The following is a 10,925-nucleotide window of genomic DNA, read 5'->3' as shown; positions in this document are numbered from 1 at the left end:
ATACCCACTGGGTACAGGGCAGAAACTAAAGAAACATATCCACTGGGTATAGGGCAGAAACTAAAGAAACATACCCACTGGGTATAGGGCAGAAACTAAAGAAACATACCCACTGGGTATAGGGCAGAAACTAAAGAAACATACCCACTGGGTATAGGGCAGAAACTAAAGAAACATACCCACTGGGTATAGGGCAGAAACTAAAGAAACATACCCACTGGGTACAGGGCAGAAACTAAAGAAACATACCCACTGGGTACAGGGCAGAAACTAAAGAAACATACCCACTGGGTATAGGGCAGAAACTAAAGAAACATACCCACTGGGTATAGGGCAGAAACTAAAGAAACATATCCACTGGGTATAGGGCAGAAACTAAAGAAACATACCCACTGGGTATAGTGCAGAAACTAAAGAAACATACTCACTGGGTACAGGGCAGAAACTAAAGAAACATACCCACTGGGTATAGGGCAGAAACTAAAGAAACATACCCACTGGGTATAGGGCAGAAACTAAAGAAACATACCCACTGGGTACAGGGCAGAAACTAAATAAACATACCCACTGGGTACAGGGCAGAAACTAAAGAAACATACCCACTGGGTATAGGGCAGAAACTAAAGTAGCTGCAGAACTAACATAATGTTTATGGTATTGATTCAACTGCACCTCCATCCACCCAACATAATCATGTGATGGATATACTGTAGGTAAACAGTGTACACAAATACATTATACATACAGTGTACTAAGAACACACACACACACACACACACACACACACACACACACACACACACACACACACACACACACACACACACACACACACACACACACACACACACACACACACACACACACAGCATATCAAATGGTGTCATTATAGTATGTTTGTTTTCTACGCCCTACATTTCAAGTTTCCTGTGTCATAATAATTGATATTCAATCACTGCGCTTAAGGCCATCAACATCCATAACTCTTGCACTCTGCAGTGCACAAAAGCGCATTCAAGACTGCAGTGAAGAAGAATCAAGCATGATTGAAACTAAACTACTTCAATCTTTCTCTTCACCTCTAATGTCTCTTTTTTTATTCACAGGGAAACTTGGCATGGTTTAACTCTAGCGAAGACTGAAGAGCATATGCTACCTACTGCAGGAGGCATAGGGGGTTGGAGCCCATCGAGAGGGAGAGAGAGAGAGAGGGAGAGAGAGAGAGAGAGAGAGCTGGTGGGGAGTGGAAAAGTTTACTTAAAGTCAATTTACCTCAAACAACCTTGGGAGTCTGAGGAATACTTCTTTCACATCCATCTCCCCATCTTGACCCATCTATCTCTGCTAAGCGTCTGATATCTCATCCATAAAGTGGAGAAACTTGTCAGACTGACACTCTATACCAGCCACTTCAGGGATGTTCATATACACTAACCCAGCCTGCAGTATAAACAGCTGCATCCTCAAAAGTCTCAGTTATAGGAAGGTACAAGAGGAGGCCTGGAATCCAGGCTATATCCTCAATGACATAGAATATCAAATCAAATTGTATTTGTCACATACACATGGTTAGCAGATGTTAATGCGAGTGTAGCGAAATGCTTGTGCTTCTAGTTCCGACAATGCAGTAATAACCAACAAGTAATCTAACTAACAATTCCAAAACTACTGTCTTATACACAGTGTAAGGGGATAAAGAATATGTACATAAAGATATATGAATGAGTGATGGTACAGAGCAGCATAGGCAAGATACAGTAGATGGTATCGAGTACAGTATATACATATGAGATGAGTATGTAACAAAGTGGCATAGTTAAAGTGGCTAGTGATACATGTATTACATCAGGATGCAGTCGATGATATAGAGTACAGTATATACGTATGCATATGAGATGAATAATGTAGGGTATGTAACATTATATTAGGTAGCATTGTTTAAAGTGGCTAGTGATATATTTGACATCATTTCCCATCAATTCCCATTATTAAAGTGGCTGGAGTTGAGTCAGTGTCAGTGTGTTGGCAGCAGCCACTCAATGTTAGTGGTGGCTGTTTAACAGTCTGATGGCCTTGAGATAGAAGCTGTTTTTCAATCTCTCGGTCCCAGCTTTGATGCACCTGTACTGACCTCGCCTTCTGGATGATAGCGGGGTGAACAGGCAGTGGCTCGGGTGGTTGTTGTCCTTGATGATCTTTATTGCCTTCCTGTAACATCGGGTGGTGTAGGCACACACGTCTCTAGATATAGTGGAACACACACACGTCTCTAGATATAGTGGAACACACACACACGTCTCTAGATATAGTGGAACACACACACGTCTCTAGATATAGTGGAACACACACACGTCTCTGTTAGAGGAAATTATGGTTGAAATGACTAATTATGTATACATTCCAATCAGAACTGACTAGTCCAAATGCTATAATGTACTGTACATATGAATTTTCTCTCTTGCTCCCATTCCCAATTGTATATAATGTAGTCAGGAGTTTAGTAACAATGAAGGTCTCTTCCTTAGTTCATTCATTTGTACAATCTCCAGGTGGCAGGAACGGCCGATCTCCAGACTGTCTAGAATGCTGATTTATACTGACTGACCTTGACTTCGTGCTGATAACACGAAGGCTCAAGAGCTAGAGGGCCTCTACTGGTGAACGTTTAGAAAACGCTGACGTCATTTTCAATTTATAACCTGTGGAAATATGTGTATGTGGTAGTACTCTCTTGAAATAAACGCTGTTACCTTGGCTTTTAAGACTGGTCTCAATCTACTTCATGCATAATTAATGAACTTACAAATCATTAATGAATTAGAATGAGTGCGAATTTGGTTTTGGCTACAAAACATACTGGAATTTAAAAATTCCACGAACAGTCTCTAGATATAGTGGAACACACACACGTCTCTAGATATAGTGGAACACACACACGTCTCTAGATATAGTGGAACACACACACGTCTCTAGATATAGTGGAACACAGACACGTCTCTAGATATAGTGGAACACAGACACGTCTCTAGATATAGTGGAACACACACACGTCTCTAGATATAGTGGAACACACACACGTCTCTAGATATAGTGGAACACACACACGTCTCTAGATATAGTCGATGCCCAGAAACCCTCACCATAGTATCATTGGCGGGAGGTCACACTTTAACATGTCTGTGTGTTTTCTCAAACCATACTTAGGTCAGTGGGTTTCTCAACGTTTTTTTTGTTTGATCAAAAAACACTCAGGTCAAATAGTCAGGAAAACTCCTGTTGTAAACCATGAGCTATCAAATTCACATCAAATCAAATGTTATTGTTCACATGCACCGAATCCAACAGGTGTAGACTTTGCGGTCAAATGCTAATTTACGAGCCCATTCCCGACAGTGCAGAGTTAAAAAGCAAGACAAATATTTGCTAAATAAGAAAGGAAGTCGTAGCCCAATAAAAACAATAACGAGGCTATATACAAGGAGTACCGGTACCGAGTCAATGTACAGTGGTACGAGGTAGTGGAGGTGATTGAGGTAACATCAGAGTAACATCAGCGTGTGTGAAGTGTGTGTATGTGTGAGTGTGTGTGTGTGTGTGTGTGTGTGTGTGGGTGTGGGTGTGTGTGTGTGTGTGTGTGTGTGTGTGTGTGTGGGTAGAGTCTAGTGTGTGTGCATAGAGCCTGTCAAGGGAGTCAATGAAAAACAGTTAAGGTAAATAAATAGTAAAGGGGATCAATGTAAATAGTCTGGGTAGCCAGTTGATTAGCTGTTCAGCAGTCTTACGGCTTGAGGGTTGAAGCTGTTCAGATATCCTTTGGTCAAAGAATTGGCGCTTGGTTACTCGTTGTGGTGCAGTAGCAGAGAGAACAGTCTATGACTTGGGTGGCTGCAGTCTTTGACCTTCCTCTGACACCGCCTGGTATAGAGGTCCTGGGTGGTAGGGAGTTCGGCCCCAGTGAAGTACTGGGCCGTGCGCACAACCCTCTGTCAGGAACGGTGCAGTTGCTCTACCAAGAGGTGATGCAGCCAGTCAAGATCCTCTCAGTGGTGCAGCTGTAGAACATTTTGAGAATCTGAGGGCCCATGCCAAACCTTTTCAATTGAATTCCAGCACTGATTCATTGCACTGGCTCAGAGCAGCCTGTTCAGACTGTAATTCTCCAACAGGGACGTCATTATCTTCTATGCGCTGTCTATGGCCCAGCTCACCCACACTAGAGACTGATTAAGACTACCTCAGCTGTACAAGATGCTACTATTGCAGAGGTCTCATACTGTACACAGTGGACCTCCACTCAACCACAGAGAGACATGTCTGTTGTGCTACAGTGGTTGCAGTGTGTGAGTGTGATTTCTCTGTGGAATGGGGTGATACAGATGTAGGATCTTAATTTGAGCCAGTTTGCTACAGCAGGAAAAGAAACCCTTATGTTTGGCATTTCACTTTTTTTGTTGCTTAAAAGAGAGAAGTTAAACAAAGTTTGGAGCTCAATCAACACTATTTAAAGCAGGCATTGCGTGTGTGTGAGGTGGACAGTGAAAGCAATTAATTATCATTGGAGGCTGCGAAGCACATTTCCTCGACTGCAATTCTCCGGTGGCTAGCTCCAGGCATTCCAAATGAATTAGCTGAGAATGGACGATGCTAGCTTACAGTCTAATGAGTATATATTGAATATTGATGGTGGATGTCCTATTCTAGAGATCCTGCCGTCCTCCCACACACGATACAGTATATGCTGTAGTGGAACACTTGAGATGAAGTATTTCAAATACTTGACCTGTGTCTGATGGAGCTTGCCTAGCTAAATAGAATTTATACAATAGTCCTAAAAATCCTCAGCCACAAAAGAATGATCAAATGAAGATCCTACGTCTGTAGGGGTCTTGTACTATATGGTCAGTTTAGAATGAGGATGAAGATCACAAGTCATTGACAGGGAACTGAATTTCCTACATCTCTATTCTGCCCCTCATGTGTCATCAGAATGCTATAATATATTCTCTTTACTCACTTGTACAGGCGCCGTCGTGAAGGTGATCCAGGTACTCGTGATAGAGGTCACACAGGTACACAGTTTTTCACCTTCACACATAATACCATGACTCATTCACACGTTCCAAAACAGGAACAGGAACAGGAAATAGGTGTTTGTGTGTCCGGATGTCAGCATGGTTTCATGGTGAGGGTCAATGTCTGTGATGTGCTGAGTGGGCCGTCGGGCATCAGTGCCATGGGAGACTGGCGCCGTGCCCACGAGATAGAGAGAAAGAGAGAGAGTGAGAGAGTGTGAGAGAGTGAGAGAGCAGACAGTGGAGCTGGAGTGAGCTGACGTTGAAGAATGACCAACGTTTTAATACGGGCAGGAAGTTAAAGTGGGTTGAAAATATAGATGAATTACAGATGCAGGACCTTAATTTGATCACTCTTTTGTTGTTGAGAATTTTCCCGGGCAGCAAAAAAGGCTAACTTGTAATGTATTCAAGGTTTAAAAAGGCTTCTAAAGTTTGTAATTTACACTTAAAAATATCAGACTTCCCCTAAAGAAAAATGTATCAATCCCTCCAAAACATTTACATGAATTACAATCCACATAATAATTCACATTTCCTGTTGCTGGAGGATTATTTTCCTGCTGTAGCAAACTGGCTGAAATGTAGATCCTACATCTGTAGAAGCTGCCGGTCCACAAAGTCTCTGTCTATAGCTGGAGACTCTATCTTACTCTGTAGCTGCTCGGCTTTCCCAATAATCCATTTATTGTAATGCAGCACTGCGTGATCCATACACCAGCCCAATGGATTAGTGTGTGGGGTTGAGTTGGGTCTGGGCTGCATAAAGGAACAGTAGAGTGTGTAGTGTAACAGACAGACCTCGGGGCTTCTGAGGACAGACTGTACATAACAGTACTAGAGTAGCATGTCTCCCTGTTCCGGCATGACATTTCAGGGCAGGTCTCAACTCACCAGAACTGGGTTCAAATACTATTTGAAATCATTTCAAATACTTGACCTGTGTCTGATTGAGCTTGCCTAGCTTAAATTGAACTAATACAATAGTCCTAAAAATGTAAACCCTTCCCATCTGGCACTGCAGGCAGGCTCAAGCAAACACTGAAACTATATTAAAACAAACATCATTATTTGAACCCAGGTCAAGTACATAACAGTTACTATTGTGGCACATCTGTCACTTCCCTTCAGACATGAGATGTCAAGGCAGGTTTCTGCTGTACTCAGTATACGTAAAGCAGGCAGATCTCCCAGTCCCGTTCCACCCCCAACCATTAAATATTTACGCTCAATTCAGCTAAAAAGCTCACTGCCTCCGAGAGGGCACGCTTAGAGGGAGAGGAAGTCTCTAGCCTATGGCGGAGGAGTTCAGCCTAAGTCTGTGTAACCCTAATGCAAGGTAAAAACACATGACTCCCTTAACTTAAACACTAATGTAGAAAATAGAAACCGAAGCAGAAACCCAACACTTAAGTTAGCTTGAGTTTTGGCAGCGGGCATTTCAAATGAAAAGAGAGAAGAAGTTCAAACAAAGTTTGAAGCTCGATCGGCACTATTTAAAGCAGGCATTGTGTGAGGTGGACAGTGGAAGTAATCAATTCTCATTGGAGGCTGCGAATCACATTTCCTCGGCTGCAATCCTCCGGTGGCTAGCCCCAGGCATGCCAAATGAACGGGCTGAGAATGGACGATGGTTAGCTCACAGTCTGTCTCTCCGTTATACCATTTCACATTCTATTCCCTTCCCATTCGGGTCATTTCCCCTCTCAAGTAGTTCGTAATGCTTTTCTATAGACCCATCAAACTCACCAACAACTTCATTTAATCTTATTTATTTTATTTTTTTACAGTAGCTTCCTCCTCATCCTCAAATCAAATCGTACCGGTCACATACACATGGTTAGCAGATGTTAATGCGAGTGTAGCGAAATGCTAATATATTGAATATTGATGGTGGATGTCCTATTCTAGAGATCCTGCCATCCTCCAACACACGATACAGTATTATGCTGCAGTGGAACACTTGAGTTTAGGTTGGAGAGGCTGATATAATGCTCCATTCATTGTATGGCATTTGAAAATAAAGTATTATCATTTCATATAGTGTCACATTTTGACTTGAGGACAGCTGAACTAGGCCCCATCTCTTTGATTGTCACGGCACTTGGCAAACTGGTTCCTGCATGAATATTTCAATCAGCTTACATTCATCTGAATGTATTCCCTGTGGATATCCTGTCCCAAATCAATTACATTTCATCTGAATGTATTCCCTGTGGATATCCTGTCCCAAATCAATTACATTTCATCTGAATTTATTCCCTGTGGATATCCTGTCCCAAATCAATTACATTTCATCTGAATGTATTCCCTGTGGATATCCTGTCCCAAATCAATTACATTTCATCTGAATGTATTCCCTGTGGATATCCTGTCCCAAATCAATTACATTTCATCTGAATGTATTCCCTGTTGATATCCTGTCCCAAATCAATTACATTTCATCTGAATGTATTCCCTGTGGATATCCTGTCCCAAATCAATTACATTTCATCTGAATGTATTCCCTGTGGATATCCTGTCCCAAATCAATTACATTTCATCCAAGTTGAGTGGATTGAATCCTTGGGTTAGACAAGAGATCGAAGTCAACTGTCCCTCAAATCATTCTCAGCCAGTAGCCCAGCCAAACCTGTCTTCAGCCTCTAACCCCTACTAACACTACTGTACATTCTTCTGGAATCTCCCCAACAACTTCCCCCAGTGTGTATAAGGTGTGTTTAAGTGTGCGTTCAGGGTACTCACATGTTCCAGCTTCTCTTTGCTGCGGAGCCAGATGGTTGCAGAATAGTCCTGTTGCTGGATAGCACTGTTGGCGTAGATGTCTGAGAGGTGGGGTGCATGGAGGGGTTCCCCTCTACCCCTCATCCCATGGCCTCCTGATGCCATGATGCACACGCACGCACACACGCACACACACACACACACACACACACACACACACACACACACACACACACACACACACACACACACACACACACACACACACACACACACACACACACACACACACACACAATCACTTAAAAGCTCCTCTTCTTCTCTTCTGGCCTCTTTCCTCCTCTAGACTCTATCACTGTCAGACTATAGCTAGTCAATGAGTGAGCCAAGCCCTTCTGAACCACCGTGGATCTGCAAGTGGGTGACTGTCTATAGCTCTTCAAACCCCCGAGGTTCTCTTCTCTCACTGGCTGTCTAAATGTCTGGCGTGCATATGGGCAGTGGGTGGGCTGGTTCCTCGTGGGAGGTGGGGCTCAACAGGGAGTGCTGCAGCAGAATGAGGTGGGAGAGTGCCAGACCCACTTAAAGGCACTGAGTGAGTGAGGGTGAGCGTATGCGCGCGCGTGCGTGTGTGTGTGTGTGTGTGTGTGTGTATGTGTGTGTGTGTGTGTGTGTGTGTGTGTGTGTGTGTGTGTGTGTGTGTGTGTGTATGTGTGTGTGTGTGTATGTGTATGTGTGTATGTGTGTGTATGTGTGTGTATGTGTGTATGTGTGTATGTGTGTGTGTGTGTGTGTGTGTGTGTGTATGTGTGTGTATGTGTGTGTATGTGTGTATGTGTGTGTGTGTGTGTGTGTATGTGTGTGTATGTGTGTGTATGTGTGTATGTGTGTGTGTGTGTGTGTGTGTGTGTGTGTGTGTGTGTGTGTGTGTGTGTGTGTGTGTGTGTGTGTGTGTGTGTGTGTGTGTATGTGTATGTGTGTATGTGTGTGTGTGTGTGTGTATGTGTGTGTGTGTGTGTGTGTGTGTGTATGTGTGTGCGCACTACATTGAAATTAAAACAGAGGATCTTGCAGCAGTGAGGAAATGTATTTATCAGATGATAAATATAGTACGTTTATCTCTGTTAGTCCAGTGGTGTCTGTATTACACTGCACCAGAGTGGGACACTAGTGGGTTAGCTAATAAACTATTGATTTGACACTGCCTCAACTACATATAGACAGCTGTGATATTGCCTCTGTCTCCAACTGCATTTCATCGGTATATACAGTACGCCTTTTAGGTCATTATATAGTTTCACAGTGCCGATATGGCCACATACTGTAAGTCTTAAATGAATGGAGGTTGTGTAAATACTGAAGCTAAGAGAAAGGAAAGTGTTCAGTGGCCCTTGAACGATTTATGTCACGGCTAGAGAACCTTTCCCCCACCAGAATGGATTTTGCACTGATTGTTCTAGTTCCATTACCTAAATTATGCAGCCATCATTGCATCAATACTGCACAGCTAACCTGATTCTTAATCGGTGAATACTCCTATGGCAGTAGTTCCTATATAGCCTGTCAAAATGTACTTACTCACAAGCCTCCATCTCTCCACCTCAGGATGGAAATTGCAATATTTATGCCCGTACTTTTCCTCCAGTGTTTAGTGAACAGCATACTAATTCCTCCTCCTTCCCCACAGCCAGGTCTGCATTGGCAGACTTGCTGACACAGGACTTTTGTTTCTTTTTTTTTGTCCTCCTCAAACCTTCATCAGTCGACCACAAGCAATAATAGTTAATTGATGGAAAGTATAGACTATGTAAATATAAACGCCCCATTGCACAGACCAGCTTGTTCGGTGTCGTACATCTTCGCCTAGTCAATGTGAGGAGACCAAGTGCCAAGTCATCATCGACTGACAGCTTCACCTGTTGATATCCATGTTATGCAAGATGAACCAAAGGCTTTGATACAGTATTCTACTGTGAGAAGTGTGTGTCAGTAACAGACAGAACGCAGCATAAAGGTCCAGGAATATCAGAGAAAACCAATTTGAACGTTATACTTTATATAAACCAATATCCGTCGGATATGTAGAAGTATTGAGGTGCTGCCAAGGTCCCCAAGTCGTCACATTTGTCAAAACGAATCAAAAACTAGTCCAGTCTCTCTATGCACACTGACGCTCCAACACACTCATAACATACACACACATTTATACTGACTCTACACACTCATAACATACACACACATTTATACTGACTCTACACACTCATAACATACACACACATTTACACTGACTCTACACACTCATAACATACACACACATTTATACTGACTCTACACACTCATAACATACACACACATTTATACTGACGCTCCAACACACTCATAACATACACACACATTTATACTGACTCTACACACTCATAACATACACACACATTTATACTGACTCTACACACTCATAACATACACACACATTTATACTGACTCTACACACTCATAACATACACACACATTTATACTGACTCTACACACTCATAACATACACACACATTTATACTTACTCTACACACTCATAACATACACACACATTTACACTGACTCTACACACTCAGGCACATTTTACATTACATTTAAGTCATTTAGCAGACGCTCTTATCCAGAGCGACTTACAAATTGGTGCATTCACCTTATGACATCCAGTGGAGCAGCCACTTTACAATAGTGCATCTAAATCTTTTAAGGGGGGGTGAGAAGGATTACTTTATCCTATCCTAGGTATTCCTTAAAGAGGTGGGGTTTCAGGTGTCTCCGGAAGGTGGTGATTGACTCCGCTGTCCTGGCGTCGTGAGGGAGTTTGTTCCACCATTGGGGGGCCAGAGCTGCGAACAGTTTTGACTGGGCTGAGCGGGAACTGTACTTCCTCAGTGGTAGGGAGGCGAGCAGGCCAGAGGTGGATGAACGCAGTGCCCTTGTTTGGGTGTAGGGCCTGATCAGAGCCTGGAGGTACTGAGGTGCCGTTCCCCTCACAGCTCCGTAGGCAAGCACCATGGTCTTGTAGCGGATGCGAGCTTCAACTGGAAGCCAGTGGAGGCACACTCAAATACAATCATTATTTATGCTGCTGCTAATATA

This window comes from Oncorhynchus nerka, linkage group LG15 (assembly GCF_034236695.1).
Source record: "Oncorhynchus nerka isolate Pitt River linkage group LG15, Oner_Uvic_2.0, whole genome shotgun sequence".
Lineage (NCBI taxonomy): Eukaryota > Metazoa > Chordata > Actinopteri > Salmoniformes > Salmonidae > Oncorhynchus > Oncorhynchus nerka.
This window is presented reverse-complemented; position numbering follows the sequence as displayed.